This window comes from Eriocheir sinensis, chromosome 31, assembly GCF_024679095.1.
Source record: "Eriocheir sinensis breed Jianghai 21 chromosome 31, ASM2467909v1, whole genome shotgun sequence".
Taxonomy (NCBI): Eukaryota; Metazoa; Arthropoda; class Malacostraca; order Decapoda; family Varunidae; genus Eriocheir; species Eriocheir sinensis.
Window position 1 is genome coordinate 4,943,741 of NC_066539.1, and position 16,778 is coordinate 4,960,518.

At 42.7% G+C, this 16,778-nt stretch overlaps 1 protein-coding gene across 15 annotated transcripts in view; it reads right to left on the reverse strand.

Annotated features, from left to right (window-relative positions):
• The window catches only part of LOC127005836 (glycine receptor subunit alpha-4-like), a 148,683-nt gene that overhangs the window by 121,956 nt on the left and 9,949 nt on the right, over positions 1–16,778 (reverse strand). For 14 of the 15 annotated variants that reach the window (XR_007758947.1, XR_007758950.1, XR_007758951.1 and 11 more), the window contains one exon: positions 12,477–12,581. The gene's annotated coding sequence lies outside the window, so the exon portion shown is untranslated. Of the gene's footprint in view, positions 1–4,353; positions 4,764–12,476; positions 12,582–16,778 lie in introns of those variants that run through there. The other variant, XM_050875016.1, reaches the window with a different exon arrangement.

The window sequence follows — 16,778 nt, forward strand, 5'->3', positions numbered from 1 at the left end:
TTTATTTTCTTTTTCTTTCTTTTTTTCTTTTTCTTTTTTTCTTTTTATTTCTTTTTTCCTTTTCTGTCTTTTTTTATTTCTTTCCTTTTCCTTTTTATTTCTTTCTTACACTTTCTTTTTCTTTCCTTCCTTCTCTCTCTCTCTCTCTCTCTCTCTCTCTCTCTCTCTCTCTCTCTCTCTCTCTCTCTCTCTCTCTCTCTCTCTCTCTCTCTCTCTCTCTCTCTCTCTCCGTGTTTTTAGCCCGCAGGTCGGTGAATATTCATGCTCCTGTGTGCATATATTTCACTTCTTATCTCTATTCCTTTCTTTGATGCGGAAATTAACTTTGCAAGAACGCAAGTTGGGTTGGCGCCAAAATTTTGCGGTCTCTTCGTCCGTCTGCCTCGCCTCTCCTTCTCGTACTTTTCTTTGGCTTCTTTTCCTCTTCCCTGGTATCAACTTTCTGACCAGAGTAAATTTCTGAATCTACATATTTGCTTATTCTCTCGTCTGTCTGATTTGTATATTGTCATCTTCGTAAAGAAACCGCCTAATTCATTATTTTCTACTCTACAGGAAATCAGAAAAGAACTGTCATTATCTCATTTGGCTTAATATTTAGGCAGGAATGAAAAGGCCAATTCTAGAACACTTAAACCCTGAATAACGAAGGCAACTATACAAAAACGGGCGTCACATGATGAAAAACTGATGTAAACAAAAACCTGGAAATCACTGAAAAATGTCTTAGGCAATTATTTTATGAGGGTGACGATATGTGTTTTTCTTTTTGACCGTATGGCTGCGTCTGTCTGTCCGTATAAGGCAATATGTATTTTCATTTCTGGTGTCTGTTCGTTGGAATAAATTTTCGCTTTCTTCACTCAGTCTAAATTCCTTCGTCCTACATCAAAGGGAGACATTCACGGTCAATCAGTCTGTCTGCCAATGAATCAGTTAGTCAGCGAGTTGCTTAGTCCGTTAACCTGCCAATCTCACAATCCGTCAGTCATTCTATTAAATCGTCTGTCTGTCCGGCTATCCACGTTTAACAGGCACTCAATATGTATTTTAATCTGTTCATCTCATTACCCTCTCTCTCTCTCTCTCTCTCTCTGACCCTTTAATCCTCTTCACTTAATACTCTTCCTTCTTTCCCTCTCTCTTCCCCCTCATCCGTGCGTCACCTGTGATCTTCGCGGGTTCAGGTGTTCTTGGCCTCACGTCCTCAGGGTTTGACTCAATCTTTCGCGAGTTTCGGGTCCCTCGGCTGCACTTCTAACAGGCAACACACACTCTCTCTCTCTCTCTCTCTCTCTCTCTCTCTCTCTCTCTCTCTCTCTCTCTCTCTCTCTCTCTCTCTCTCTCTCTCTCTCTCTCTCTCTCTCTCTCTCTCTCTCATTTTTCTTTTGACTTCTTCGTTTTCTACTTTTTCTTTCTTTTTCTTCTTCTTCTTCATCGTCGTCGTCGCGTTCGTCGTCTTCGTCTTCGTCTTTTTCTTCTTCCTCTTCTTCTTTTTCCTTCTCTTCTTATTATTATTACTATTACTATTATTATTATTATTATTCATTTTCTTCTTTTCACCTTATTCTCATCCTTTTTTTAAACACATCCGTCTAATTAAACCACATCTTCCACACACACATTTCTACCATTTCCCTTTCAGAGCTACAACAAAAAATAACTGATCCCGGTAATGATGACTATTGTTCCCACTTATTGTAATGCACCTGCCCGCAGCACCTTCATACCTGGGTCTTTTGTTTCAGGGGTGGCGAGCTTACGTATTTTAACGAGCAGCGCGTAAGCAGGAAAAAGCCGCTTACACTAGGGTGGAGGAAGAGAGAGGAGAGAGAGAGGAGGAGGAGGAGGAAGTCTTAAGATAATTGAGAGAGGCCCTTGTAATATAGTTTTAGAATGGAACGCTCCAGGTTATCGGCCATCTTTTCTCTCCTTGCATTTTATTTCCTACATTTGGCGCTTCTTTCTAATGCTCATTTTCTTTTCCTTCCCTGCTTCTTTCCTCTCTTTGTCTATCTACTCTCTTCCTCTCCCTTCCTTCCCTTTCCATTCCATTCCTTTCCTTTCGTTTTATTTCCTCTTTCCTTTCCTTGCCTCGCCTTTTCCTACTTCCCTTCATCCATTTGCCTATCGTTTTCCTTTATCATCCATCTCCATCCATGTTCATCCTCCCTTTCCGGCTGAACGATAAATGGGTACCTGGGGAAACTGGGCTAAAGTATAAACTGTGGTAACTCGGATGTCACACTGGCCGCGGGTAAAGGGTTCTCCCCACCACAGACTCGAGGGCCCAAACGACGCAGAGGACCGCCGTCACGCCCAGCTATAATGAGAGCCCCCATTTTTTTTCTCTCTTTTTCCTTCCCTCCCCCCCTCTTCCATCTCAATCTTCTTTTCTTTTATTCCTCTTAGTTATTCTTTGCCCCCCTATTCTCTTCCTCTCCCTTCCTCCCTTCGTTTCCTTTTTATCAATTTCCTCTTCTTCCCTTTCGTCTCACAATATGTCCTTTCCTTTCCTTGCTTTTCAATTTCAATCACCTTTCCTTTTCTTATCTTTCCTTTCCTTGTCTACTCCTTATTTTCCTTCCCCTTTCCCTTCCACTTCCGGCTTCCTCAATATTTTCTTATCTATCTCTTTTTTGGTTCCTATTCTTTCTTTCCTTTATTTCTTTCTTTCCTCGCGTTTCCTTCTAATCCCCATTTTGACTTCCTTTCCTTTCCTGTAATTTCCTTTTATTTTCCATCCTTTCCCTTTCTTTCTCCTCCTCCTTTACTATCGAGAGAGAGAGAGAGAGAGAGAGAGAGAGAGAGAGAGAGAGAGAGAGAGAGAGAGAGAGAATGTCCTTCCCAACCATTTATTCCAACCACCACCACCACCACCACCATCATCACCATTATCACGACCACCACAATACAAAGGAAAAATGAGAAAAATAATCGGAATAAGTGACATTTTTTCTCCTCGGTAACTTTTATTTTTTTTCTTCCTCATTTTTTCCCTCCTATATCCTTTTGACCTCTATGTTCTCTCTCTCTCTCTCTCTCTCTCTCTCTCTCTCTCTCTCTCTCTCTCTCTCTCTCTCTCTCTCTCTCTCTCTCTCTCTCTCTCTCTCTCTCTCTTCTAAGAAACTGCCAATGGTGTCTCGTATCCTCGTGCAATTGCTTCTAAAACCTTCCCGTTCTTCCGTTCTTTCTTTTTTACTTTCTTTTTTTTCTTTCTTTCTGTCTATCAGTTTTAATTTCTTTCTCGCCTTCTTGTTTCTTTTATTTTTCCTTTCATTATTTTCTATTCGTTATTCTTCTCTCTCCTTTGTTCCTTCCTTCCATCCATTCTATCAACGTTCCATTCACCATTCTTCCATCAGTCCGTCCTTCCTCCCTTCCTTGTATCCTTTCTTTCATTTTTCCTTTCATTCCTCCCTCCATCATATTTCCTCATCACTCCCGTCTCTCGTTCCTCCCATGTTTCCTTCCCTTCATTCTTCCATCACCCCTTCCTTCCCTCCTTTCCTTATATCGTTCCTTTCATTCTTCAATCCATCGGTCTATCTTCGTTATTTCTTTTTTTTGATCGTCCACTCCACGACCACCTTCACCTCTCCATCGCATTTTACTACCACGACTCAAACTGTCTTTACGTCCGTCCGTCTTTTGCTTTATTTCGAACATTGGACACGTTTAATGGGATGTTTTTATTGCGTCTTTATTTAACCATTCGTGTGTATGTGTGTGAGGTGCGTGTGTGTGTGTGTGTGTGTGGGGGGGGGGGGATGAAGGTGAGGGAAGGAAAAGGAAATAAAAAGAGACACGCTATCTGTGTTAGTATGTGTATGAATGTGTGTGTATGTGTGTGAATGTGTGTGTGTGTGTGTTCCTACTACAACTATACTAAAGCTAAAATGACTTCAACTGCACTACTATCTCTACTACTACTACTACTACTACCTCTACTACTACTTCTACTACTACTACGATTACAGCAACTACTACCACTACTGCAACTACAACTACAACAACAACAACTACAACTACTACTACTATAACTGCTACAACAACTACTACTACAACTCTCGCACCACTATCACCACCACCACCACAGCCATAACTACCAATATTTCTCCTCGCCCGTAACCATAAACACTCCCACCAACAAAGATATAGACACACACACCGTCACAAATCATACATTATGGAGAAGACGCACGAAATAGATGACACAACAGGTATTCTCTCTCTCTCTCTCTCTCTCTCTCTCTCTCTCTCTCTCTCTCTCTCTCTCTCTCTCTCTCTCTCTCTCTCTCTCTCTCTCTCTCTCTCTCTCTCTCTCTCTCTCTCTCTCTCTCTCTCTCTCACCCTAATATCCAGGCCTGAACATCGAGGTCGCGGCTCCTCACTCTCTGGGGGCTTTCTTTAATAAGTTCTCTTCGTCTTACTCGCCGCCTCCTTCCACCCTCGCTGTCTTGCCTTCAGTCCGTCCTCCTCCTCCTCCTTATACTTCAGTCCCCGTAATAAGGGCCTCTGACAGGTCTTTAAGTCACTCCGAAGTTTCGCTAAGCTCTTTAAAGTGCTTGAAAATTATGCTTGATTAAGTTTTTATGACGTATAAGTTTAGAGAGACAGTTACTTTCGACCACACGTGATAAAAAAAGAGGAGCGTGATTACTTTCTCTCTCAGCGTCACCGGGTTGGAGGTCACGTTGGTGGTCGTTGTGCACGGGAGAGGTAAAAGCAACACCCTTCCTCTGCCGCGGTTGGTGGATCACTGACACGATCCAGCCGCCGCCAGCCTCGCTATCTGTGTGGCTCGCGAGAGTGCTGACGGCCCCCCTCTCCCGCCCCACCCCCAGACAAGCCAGGCGCGCCCAGTGGAGATAGGAGAAGGATCGAGAGAAAAAGGTGGCGATGAAAGGGAATACAAGAGGTGAAGCAGAGGGAGGAAGAGGAAACGAAAGATGTGAAATAAAGTGAATGAGAGGAGGAGGAGGAGGAGGAGAAAGGGAAGAAGGAGAGGGAGGAAAAAAAAAAGATGTGAAACGTGAAACTGAACGAGGAAATGGATTGGAATGGGAGGAGGAGGAGGAAGAAGAAGAGGAGGAGAATGGGCAGAAAGGAGGTGAAGGAGAGGGAGGGAAAAGGAAGGGAAGACGTGAAATAAAGATGATAAGAGGAAATGGAAAGGAGAAAGAAAAGGAGAAAGTGAAGAAGGAAGGTGAAGATGATGAAGGGAAATGAAGGGGAAGGAGAGGAAACGGAAAGACATGAGAAGAGGAGAAGGAGGAGGAGAAAGGGAAGAAGGAAGGTGAAGGAGAGAGAGAGGGAAAGGGAAGGGTAGATGTGAAATAAGTCGAATGAAAAGAAATGGACGAGAGGAGGGAAAAATAAAGAAGGGAAATGAAATGAAAAGGAGAAGAAGAAGGAGCTAGTGGAAGAAATAGGGGGAAAGGGAAAGAAAGTGAGCGTGGGAGATTAAGGAAAGGAATGGAGGGGAAAGGAGAGGAAAGAAAGAGAGAGAAAGGATAGTCAAAGAGGGAGTGGAAAATGTGTTAACGGGGAAGCGAGAGAAAATGGAAGTAGAAGGATAAAAGGAAGGCGCAAAGAGAACGGGTAGAAGGAGGGAAAAAAGAAACAAGGATAGCGAGTAGAGGAAAATGGGAGCGGAAAAAAACTGGGATGGAAATGAGAGGAAAAGCAAAAGGATGTGGAAAAGGAAAAGGTAAAGAAGGAAAGAGAGGGAAAACTAGAAGAAAGGCAGAGAAGGAAAATGAATACGGTAGTAGAGATAAAAGACGGAAAAGAAAAAGAGGGAGGGAGGGCTGAATATAGAGGAAAGAAGAAAATTAGAAAGAGTGAAGAAGGGAGAAGAGGAAGGCCGGTGTGAAGGAGGAAATGAAAGAATAAAACAAAGGGAGAGAAGGAAGACAAAGGAGGAGATGAGGGAGGAGGAAAGAAGGGAGGAAGGGAAAGGTAAAAAAGAAAGAAGAAAATAAATAAAAGGTGGAGATGGCAGGGAGAAGAGGGAATGGGAAAACAGAGAAGAGGGAAAGAAGATGGATACAAGGGAAGATGCGGGAGGAAAAAAAAGACAGGGGCGAAGAGAAAATATAGATGAAAATAGAAAACAAAGTGATATAAAGAAGATAACCGGTGTGAAGGAGAAAATGGAGGAAGAGAGCAAAGGAAGAGAAGGAAGAGAAAGAAGATGTAGAAGGGGAAGAGAAAGATGTGGAAGGAGGAGGCAAGTGGGAGTCTTCTGAGTGGATGGTGATGGTGACGGACACACACACACACACACACACACACACACACACACACACACACACACACACACACACACACACACACACACACATCCCCCTCCCCCCCCCTCTAGGCCACTTTATCATGCTCCAACACACTTCTCTCGCCTGTGTGCTCCATTACAGCGCCCTGGAAACACACTCCTGGAGCCAACCTTACCCACAACACTTTATTGCACCCCCGCCCTCTCCTCCCCTCTCTTCGTCTCTCTATGTCAAGGTACAACATCAGCATACAACATCACGGCAGCTGGAGTGCGTGGTATAGCAGAAAGCCACTCATTTTGACTTTTACTGATAATGAAGTTGCTGGAGATGGTTTTAATTAAGTCTTTGGAAAATGTCAAGCCACCTGTCTCGACTAATTTGACCACACACACAAAAAAAATTGCTTGAGAGACAAAGAAATATAGCTTCCCGCAAAGAAATGTAGAGGTTTGGAACAGACTAAGTGAGGATGTAGTATCGGCGAAGAGTGTGCAAGGCTTTAAGGATATGTTGGACAAATACAGATACGGAGACGGGACCACACGAGCGTAAGCCCAGGCCCTGTAAAACTACAACTAGGTAAATACAACTAGGTAAATACAACTAGGTAAATACACACACACACACACACACACACACACACACACACACACACACACACCTCATCTTGACTGATGCTGGATACGGCTGATTATTAAATATATTATTATTGGTATTATTATTATCATTGGTAGTAGTATCAATATTGTCACGACTGTTCCTACAACAACAACAACAACTACTACTACTATTACTGCCTACTGTTCATACTCCTCCTCCTACTACTACTACAACCACTACTTCGGCTACTACTACTACTATTACTACTACTACTACTACTGCTAACTTTTTTATCACTTCTACCACTACCACCACCATTATCTCTATGCCTCCCTGACCTAAATAAAAAAAAGACTAACATTAAACACCAAACACGCAACTATCACAGAAAATCGAGGAAAATAACGGATACTTTTACCACCACCTCTGCCACCACCGTCATTATCTCTGTCTCTACCAGCCCAAGCAAAGACGAAGAATAAACACCAAACACAGGGCGATCACAGAAAGTTAAGGAAAGAAACCAGAAGCGACGTAAAGCCTTAAGGTGAACAACGAGGCGGAGGGGGAGGCGATCACACACGCAAGCGTTTCTCGAATGACGGCGCTCCTTTGAAAAACTTGGTTCGTTAAGGTTGCCGCGGATCCTGTACGGTACGCTTGGCTGGCTAGATGGCTGATGGTGCTGTTTATTGAACGTAAAAGCTGCCCGAGACGTTTCACTTAGAGCCTGTTTACCCGAGTTTTCTTTGTGTTTTCTGACATATTGTTGGTGCAAAAGATAGGACTGACAGTGATTCCAGGTAGTGATCACAGGGGGAGAATGAAACAACACACGAGAATTTTCCACAATTTTTTTTCTGCTATAGGTGTCTTTCTGCTTTTCTGACGTCCTTTCTGGTCAATGTTTACCCGCCGCAGTAATTAATGGTCGGAAGAGGAGAAAGGGATCGCTGGTGCTGGTGATCGGGGTGGGTGGAAGGGAAGGGAAGAAAGAAAATGGGAGTCGTATCTGCAACAAGTTTTCTCTGTTGACAAAAATAATTGGTGTGTGTGTGTGTGTGTGTGTGTGTGTGTGTGTGTGTGTGTGTGTGTGTGTGTGTGTGTACCTGTGCGTGTGCAAGAGAGAGACAGACAGAAAGACAGACACACACACACACACACACACACACACACACACACACACACACACACACACACACTCTTAATAAACGACACTGATCAAGTAGTTCAGACAAGGTGGAGTTTGAAGAGAAGGAGAAGGAGGAAAGTTCCTATCTATATCCTTTACAGGAGTCAGATTATATTAAACAGTTCCCAGAGCAAGAGGATGAGGAGGAGGAGGAGAAAGTAGGAGGAGAGAGTAGGAGGAGGAGAGTTGAAATCCACGAGTCACAAGAGAAGTGAACATTTATACTATACTCCACCTCCTACCTCACTTTTCTTACCCTTTGCACAACGCAGATTAAAGCAAATAGCTCCCAGGGCAAGATGAGGATCAAAGTATCGCAACGCCCAAGTCTTGCCAGGAAGTGCACGTGTCGAGGGAGTTTCCGTGTCAATCAGGAAAAGTTACTCCAGAGACTTGTGTGTGCTGATCCGCTCGTTAGCTTCTGATCATCTCTGCCGCCAGGGAGCAAAGGGGGGTGGGGGGGTAGGAGAGAGAGAGAGAGAGATACTATTGCTACTTCGAGGGAGAGACACTATTGCTACTTCTACTTTTTCTCTTGTGTCCAATTATAAACTTTATCATGAACATTTTTTTTTTTTTGCCGTTTGTCTTTACTATTTTTACTGTTGGTGTTTACGGTAAATGGAGGCAAGCCAACGACCGAAGAAGCAACAACAACAAAAAAAAAAACACGATAAAAAGATATGGCCACAACGTCCTGATCCCGATAAAAAAAACAGGAAGATAAAGTTTCCAAAAGACGGCTAAGGGTGATTCAGTCATCTATAGCATTGTTGACTTTTTGTTGTTTGTTATTGTAGTTGCTATGGCGTTAGTAGTGGTGATGGTGGTGAAGGATGTTGATGATGATAGTGGAAGTGATGGTGGTGGAGGTGACGACAGTGTTACTAATGGTTTTTATGGTTGTGTTGATCATAATGGAGGTGGTGGTGTTGTTGCCTCCGGTTATGATAATAGTAACAACGATGATGATTTTGGTGGTGGAGGTGGTGACAGTGGTGGTATTAGTGGTTGTGGAGGTGTGGAGGTGGAGATGATGATAATAATATGGGTCACGGTGGTGGTGGTGACGGTGGTAGCAGAGGCTGTAATGGTTGTAGTGGTCATGAAGGAAGTGGAGGTTGTTGATGCTTGTGGTGGTGGTGATAATAAAAAGGATGGTAGTAGTTCTTGTTGTGGTGGTGGTGGTTGTGGTGGTGACGGTGGTAGCAGAGGCTGTAATGGTTGTAGTGGTCATGAAGGAAGTGGAGGTTATTGATGCTTGTGGTGGTGGTGGTGATAAAAAGGATTGACAGTTGTTGTTGTTGTTGTGGTGGTGGTGGTTGTGGTGGTGACAGTGGTAGAAGAGGTTGTTATGGTTGTAGTGGTCATGAAGGAAGTGGAGGTTATTGATGCTTGTGGTGGTGGTGGTGATAAAAAGGATTGACAGTTGTGGTTGTTGTGGTGGTGGTGGTTGTACGGCGCGCGTGTGTACCAGGAACCTTCACCCCACGCACCTCACAAGCTTCCAGGCGTGTGCGGGCAGCGTGCAAAACTAGGTCAGCCAAGATAACACGCACCCACACACACGTCTACACACACCCTTCAAAATTACCAGGCCGGGATGATAAAGGAAGACGAGATTACACGCACCCACTTTCTTACAACCCCTTCCCCTTCCTCGGCCGTAATGGGGTTGGAATATTGTTCAACCCCACGCACTTACTAAACGATACACACGCCTACGCACTCGCACACTCTAAGTTTATGAAGTTTGAGGAGTTATAAGGAAAAAAGAATGGTTAAACGCACTAATTTCATATTCATAACATCTATAAGCGATTTTGGGCTTCGATGGAGGTGGAGAAGTGGGGGAGGAGAAGAGGAGAGGAGGAAGAGGAGAAGGAAGAGGAGGAGGAGGAGGAGGGAGAGAAGTTAGTTAAGAGCCACGCACTAAAATAAACACACACAACTTTCACACATGTAGTTTTTAGTTGATGTTTCCAATCGTAGCAAAGTTTTCATGTTAGGCAAAGAAATTAAAGTCTCCCCTCAAACCATCACATTTTTTTTTTTTACGATGCAATAAATCCAAAACTCTCTTCTGTAGGATTCTCAGAGCTGTTGGGTTCTCACAAGGGAATAAAGCCCCTCTCTACTTCCCCTAAATCTCTTTCCAGCAGTCTCCCTTTCCTCTTCTTTTTTTTATCAGCCTTTTTCTCCTAACTTCCCTTCCAAGAGCTCTCAGCCTCCCCTTTCATTATTCCCGCATTTTTCTCTTTCATTTTTCTTCTTATATTCGTGTTTTCTCTTTCTCGTCTTCCAATTCATTCATTGCTCCATTCTCTTCTTTTCTGGCTTCATCCTTCTCCCCTCTGCGTTTTTTTCTTCATTTTTCCTTCATTCTCATTTATCTCTCCTTACGCTGTTCTCTTGATTTATTTAACCACTTCTTTACCTTCTCCTTCCTTCATCCTCCCTTCCTCCTTCCATTGTCTTCTCTCCATTGCCACACTTTTTCTTCCATCTCTCTCATCACACTCGCTCATTTCCTTGTCTTTCTTTACTTCTCCTTACCCAACGTATTTGTTTCTCTCTCTCTCTCTCTCTCTCTCTCTCTCTCTCTCTCTCTCTCTCTCTCTCTCTCTCTCTCTCTCTCTCTCATTTTTTTACCTCTTTTCTTCATATATTCTTCTTTACTTTTTCTCCTTCTTTTCTCATCCCATTGCCCTCTTCTTTCACACCTTCTTATACCTCTCCTGCCTTTATATCCTTCTCAGCATCTTCCTTTCTTCCCTATCTTTTTTTTTTACAACTTCATCCCATTATTTCCTCTTTTCACCCATCCATCTCCTCCTCAGAGTCCTATCTTTCATCCCTTCACCTCTCCATCAAAATCTCCATTACTCTTCTCACGTTTATTTTATCATCAATCTCCTCAGCATCACCTATTTTCTTTCCTTCTTTCTTCTCGTCACCCTTTTACCATCCTCCTCTTGTCCCGTTATGCTATTCCTTTTCTTCCTTTCACCTCATCATTCCCTCCTAGCATCCTTTTTTTCCCCTTCCCTTCACTTCCTTTCCCTTCTTCCATCCCTACACCCCCCTCCAGCTCCTCCTCCTTGCCGTCATGTAGCAAGACAGATACACAGCGCGATCCTCAGCTTCCGAGTGTCTCCGAAGAGATTTAGTATTGAAATTGGAAAACTTATGAGGTACAGACGGACAGACACAGACACACACACAGGCATACACATAGACGCCCACAGACACCAACACCCACGCATCCACACCCATTCATTCCCCCCCCCCAACACCCACACCAACTCAGCCACCCTCCCTCCCTTCTTCCACACACTCGCACACATTGACACACGCACGCAACACACAGACATCCTCAAAATATTCCTTCCTCTGCATCTTTGATCCAAATGTATCTTATTTTCCCGATATTCAAATAGATTTTCAATTTTTAACTCTTCCACAACCTCTTTCTCCTTTTTCTCTCTTTATATGCTTCTTTCCATTGTTCCCATTTATTTCCCCTAACACTGTTCCCTTTATTTATTTAGCCACTACTTTATCTCCTCTGTTCCTCAGTCTCCCTTCCTCATTTTACTATTTTCTCCATCACCTGCCTTTTTTCCTATCTCCCTCACCCGGCTTGTTCATTTCCCTGTCATTCTTTCCTTTCTTTACTCAACGCATTTGGTTTCAGTGACCTCTCTCTCTCTCTCTCTCTCTCTCTCTCTCTCTCTCTCTCTCTCTCTCTCTCTCTCTCTCTCTCTCTCTCTCTCTCTCTCTTCATCTTTTATTCTGTACTCTCCTTTTTCATTGGTTTATTCTCCCTTGCTTTCTTTTCTTCCCTTCTTTCGTACCCCTTCCTTTATATGCCATTATTTTTTTATCATCGTCGTCTGGGGAAACTTTTTTTTGTCTTTCTTATCTGCGTCCTGAGAGGAGTTACGCCTAAACATTAGCTATTCTACACCTTCCAATGCCACAGGTGACTTACTTTCCCTTCCTAGCCATAAAGAACAACTATTTCACGCACAGATAACTTCAACACTCACTTCATCACCTATTCAACACATCCTATCTGGTCTTCAGGACAGCATGTGGGTAGTTTTAAGCCACTCGGCGGTGACTGAAAAATCCGAGTGGTAGCGTGAGGATTCGAACCCGCGTCGTCCATCACGCGGCGAATGTGGGTCCAGTACGCTACCACTTCGGCCACCGCCTACCCTACTAATAATGCCTTGTCCCTTCGTAGCCATAAAGGCGCAATTTTATGCCTAAACAGTTTTAACACTCACTCTATCATCTATTCTACACCTCCTCCCATTGCCTGAAGAGACTTGATTTATGTATTTTATCCATAGAGATTAGCTTAGTTACGTTCAAGAATCTTTAACACTCACCATATCTCCTTTCTCCATTCTTCTTCCGTTGCCTTCGACGACGCACTTCCTCCGTTGCTACCAGACATCCTCAACACTCGCCGCGGCTTGAGATAACGCGGTGTCCTGCAACGAGAATATTATCAACTTTCCGTCACCGGTATTGGCATGTTCCGGGAAACGTTATCTTCCCCCGGCCTGTGCTACTTCGTGAAGAGATCATCGGGAAACACATATTATAGCACATGCATATATAAACACCATTCGGGATCAGTCTTAGATTTTTTATGGTTTGAAAAGCATTGAACGAACATTAAATTCTAGCTATCTGTTTTTTAATTTACTGTCACTCATCACTCCATATATACATGACGAAAATTAGAGAGAAAAATATTTGGTGATGAAAAAAAAAAAAACATAACTGAGCCATGGCAAAAAATATAAAGCGATGGAGAAGAGGAATTTGAACACGCAAGAGCAACTAGAAAAGCAACAAAAACAGCAGAAGAGGAGAAAACACAGGAAGAATAATATACGAAAAAAAAAAAAAAAACTGACTTCCTCCACTCTTATTATGCAGTCCCCCGGGAATAATAAGTAGTGTAAAATGGTGACAATAAAAGTACGGTACACGTTATCCTGGACTGGCGCGGCACCCGAGTGTTGAGACTTTCCCTTTAAGGCGCGTAGGAGTGAAAACTAACGGAGAGCGTCGCCCCTGTGTAGTGCCGCGGCCTGGGCTTGATGCGCTACCTGGAAACAATGAGCCCCTTGACACTGTGTAAAGGAGGAGGAGGCGGCGGCGAACGGGGGAGGAAGCATAAAAAGCGAGGTGAGGTAAGGTGAAGTGAAGTGAGGTGAAGTGAAAATAAGTGAGGTGAATTGAAGGTGAGGTGAGGAGAAGTGAAGTGAGGTGAAGTTAGGTGAAGTGAGGTGAAGTGAGGTGAAGTTAGGTGAAGTGAGGTGAAGTGAGGTGAAGTGAGGTGAAGTGAGGTAAAGTGAAGTGAGGTGAAATAAAGTGGGGTGGAGATGAAGTAAAGTAAAATGAGGTGAAATGAAGGTGAGGTGAGGTGAAATGGAGTGGAGTGAAGCGAGGTGAAGTGAAGTGAAGTGAAGTGAAGTGAAGAGGAGATGAAGTAAAGTGAAGGTGAGGTGAGGTGAAGTGAAGTGAAGTGAGGTTAAGTGAGGTGAAGTGAAGTGGATATGAAGTAAAGTACAATGAGGTGAAGTGAAGGTGAGGTGAGGTGAAATAAAGTGAAGTGAAGTGAGGTGAAGTGAAGTGAAGTGAGGTTAAGTGAGGTGAAGTGAAGTGGATATGAAGTAAAGTACAATGAGGTGAAGTGAAGGTGACGTGAGGTGAAATAAAGTGAAGTGAACTGAGGTGAAGTACAGTGGGGTGAAGTGCGTTAAATATCAGCATAAAAGGAGGCATCAGGGGCAACGAGGCGCATCGAAAATATAAACCTGGGAAACACGCAGAAAAGAAAATTCAGAAACCACAAAAAAAACCCACCCCGGAAACACGTAGAATGCAAAAACATGACACACAGGCAACAAAAACAGGAATTATAAAGGAAATAAATAGTAAACAGACAATATAAAAGCATACAAAAAATAGTTCTGACCGAGATGAACGAAGCAAAACAAGGAAGTTAATCTAGGGCAACGCAGAAGAAACAACAGCAACAACAACAACAACAACAACAACAACAACAACAACAGGAACAAAAAGAAAACACTGATTCGATGCATGAGGACAGACAGACACTGAGGAAAAAAATATTCACTGAGTCCGAAAACACATCGACAAGGAGAAATAAACTACAACAGAGGATGTGATATGAAGATTTAAAGAAACAACGATAATAAATGCGTCAACAACAACAACAACAACAACAACAACAACAGCGGTAATAACATCAACAGGTAACGTGTTCTGCCGAGCCTCAGGTGTACCCAGGTAAACTTCTTTCATGCTTTTCAGGTGGAAAATTAAGCAAAACAAGATCAAAGGTAACGAGTAGCTCTTTGTATGAACTCGATTCTGTTTGCTATTACCTTGTACTCGAGGGCCCGAATGTCTGTCTGTCTGTCTGTCTGTCTGTTTGTCTCTTTTTTTTCTGTCTGTTTGTCTCTGAGTCTGTCTGTCTGTCTGTCTGTCTGTCTGTTTATCTGTCTGTGTCTGTCTGTTTGCTACTCAGTGTATCTTAGTGATTTTTTACTCCTATTATTTTTTTCTAAAATGTTTCGGCTGATATCCTTCCTATATTTACTTTCTGTCCGTCACATTTCTTGTCTGTCTGTACGTCTGTCTGTCTCCTCCTTCTCTCTCTCTCTCTCTCTCTCTCTCTCTCTCTCTCTCTCTCTCTCTCTCTCTCTCTCTCTCTCTCTCTCTCTCTCTCTCTCTCTCTCTCTCTCTCTCTCTCTCTCTCTCACACACACACACACACACACACACACACACACACACACACACACACACACACACACACACACACACACACACACACACACACACACTTTTTTTCTTACATTCCCTCGCCGTTCCCTTCCCCTCTCCACCATTTTTATGTCACTCCCTCGTAAAATATTTCCCCCTCGGTATCATTCTTTCAAATTTGGTATAAATTTTGTATTGGAATATGAAACAGGAAACAGGTAGACACTCTATAAGGGCCTTCATGTGAGGGGGGAGGTGCGGTTTTCTTGTGAGAAGGTCATATGTTTTGCGTCCAGCATGATGGGATGGAACAGGAAACAGCCCTCCACCGACAGAGGAAAAAGGGGTTCAAATAATACCAGTCGTCCTGCATAAGCATTACAGCCCTATGTTCTATCTTTTTCATCGAAGTGAAAATGCACTTGCCCAAAGAGTGGCCCTTTTTTCTCGGAGTGTTCGTTCTGTCTCATAGCTCATTGGTTATTTATTCGATGTACGGATAACAATTTCATTTTAAATAATTTCCAGGTAATGTGAACCAAAACTTACTTGCTAGAGTTCAAGTTTCTTCCTCCGATAACTGTTATGTCGATTAAAAATGACAACGAGGTAGTTAAGAAATTATGAATAATGTGCAGATAAGTCGATTTACTAACATCCGTCACCCAATTCAGCAACACAAACGTGCTCTCGGATACTTTTCATATAACTTCACATTTTTAACACAGATTCGGACTAATTGCATGAAATGAAATAAGAATCTCGGATACTTTTTATATAACTTCACATTTTTAACACAGATTCGGACTAATTGCATGAAATGAAATAAGAATAAGTAATAATAATCAACTTTTTTGCGGAAAATCCAGAATCTTCTCAACTAACCAATGAAAGTGGTGGCTAGATGGTCAGAACGTAAAGTGTATGTTTTGTAGCAGGCAGGCTATTCTGTAAACCTAATTTGCAGATCATAACACATCAGACACAAACTACAGGCTGAATTAGAAGTACTTTTCACCATCTTTATTCACAAAACTAATAAATATAACGATAGTCAAGTACACTGTTTAGCAATATGTGTTAAAATATATGACAAGTTGTATATGAAGTACCGTGCACCCGAAAACATGCTCGTGTCGCAACATTAATGGATAAAGACTTACCTGCGCGCACATTCATAATCTCTTAACTCGTTACCATTTTTAATTGGTAAAACATATATCAGAGGGAGAAACTTGAGTTAGTAAATAAGTTTTGATTCCTATTATTCAGCAATTACTTCAAATACAATGATGTTATTCGGACATCGTATATTTTCCAAACAGTCAGCTAGTAGCCAACTCTCAGAGTAAAAAGAGCACCTCTGCGAGCAATTGCTTTTCGACTCGAGGAAATATAGGCAGCAGTGGACATAATCTTACCCTCTTACTGAAAATGAATGGAGTGCTTAGGCATCACAACCGCAGTAAACAGAATCCTACTCGCTTACTGAAGATAAAAAGAGCGTTAAAATGCAGATTAGCTCATGTATAGGTCTCATAACAATACCGGTAACAGAACTGAGAAATAAGATGATATAAAGGAAAAAAACGAATAAGAAATAATTAGATAAGAAGATAAAATGGAGGAAACGGAGGAGGAAAACCGCAATGGGACAATCCTGGCGTGAATTCATGGTAATTTCCCTCACTATATTCTGGTCAATGCACCCTCAGAGCGCGAGATAAGCCTGTACCCATGCTTGGAGGAGGAGGAGGAGGAGGAGGAGGAGGAGGAGGAGGAGGAGGAGGAGGAGAAGGAGAAGGAAGAGGAGGACGAGGAAAAAAAAAGAGGGGGGGAAAGAGAAAACGATGAAGAAAACGATGAATAAGAAGAATATGAAT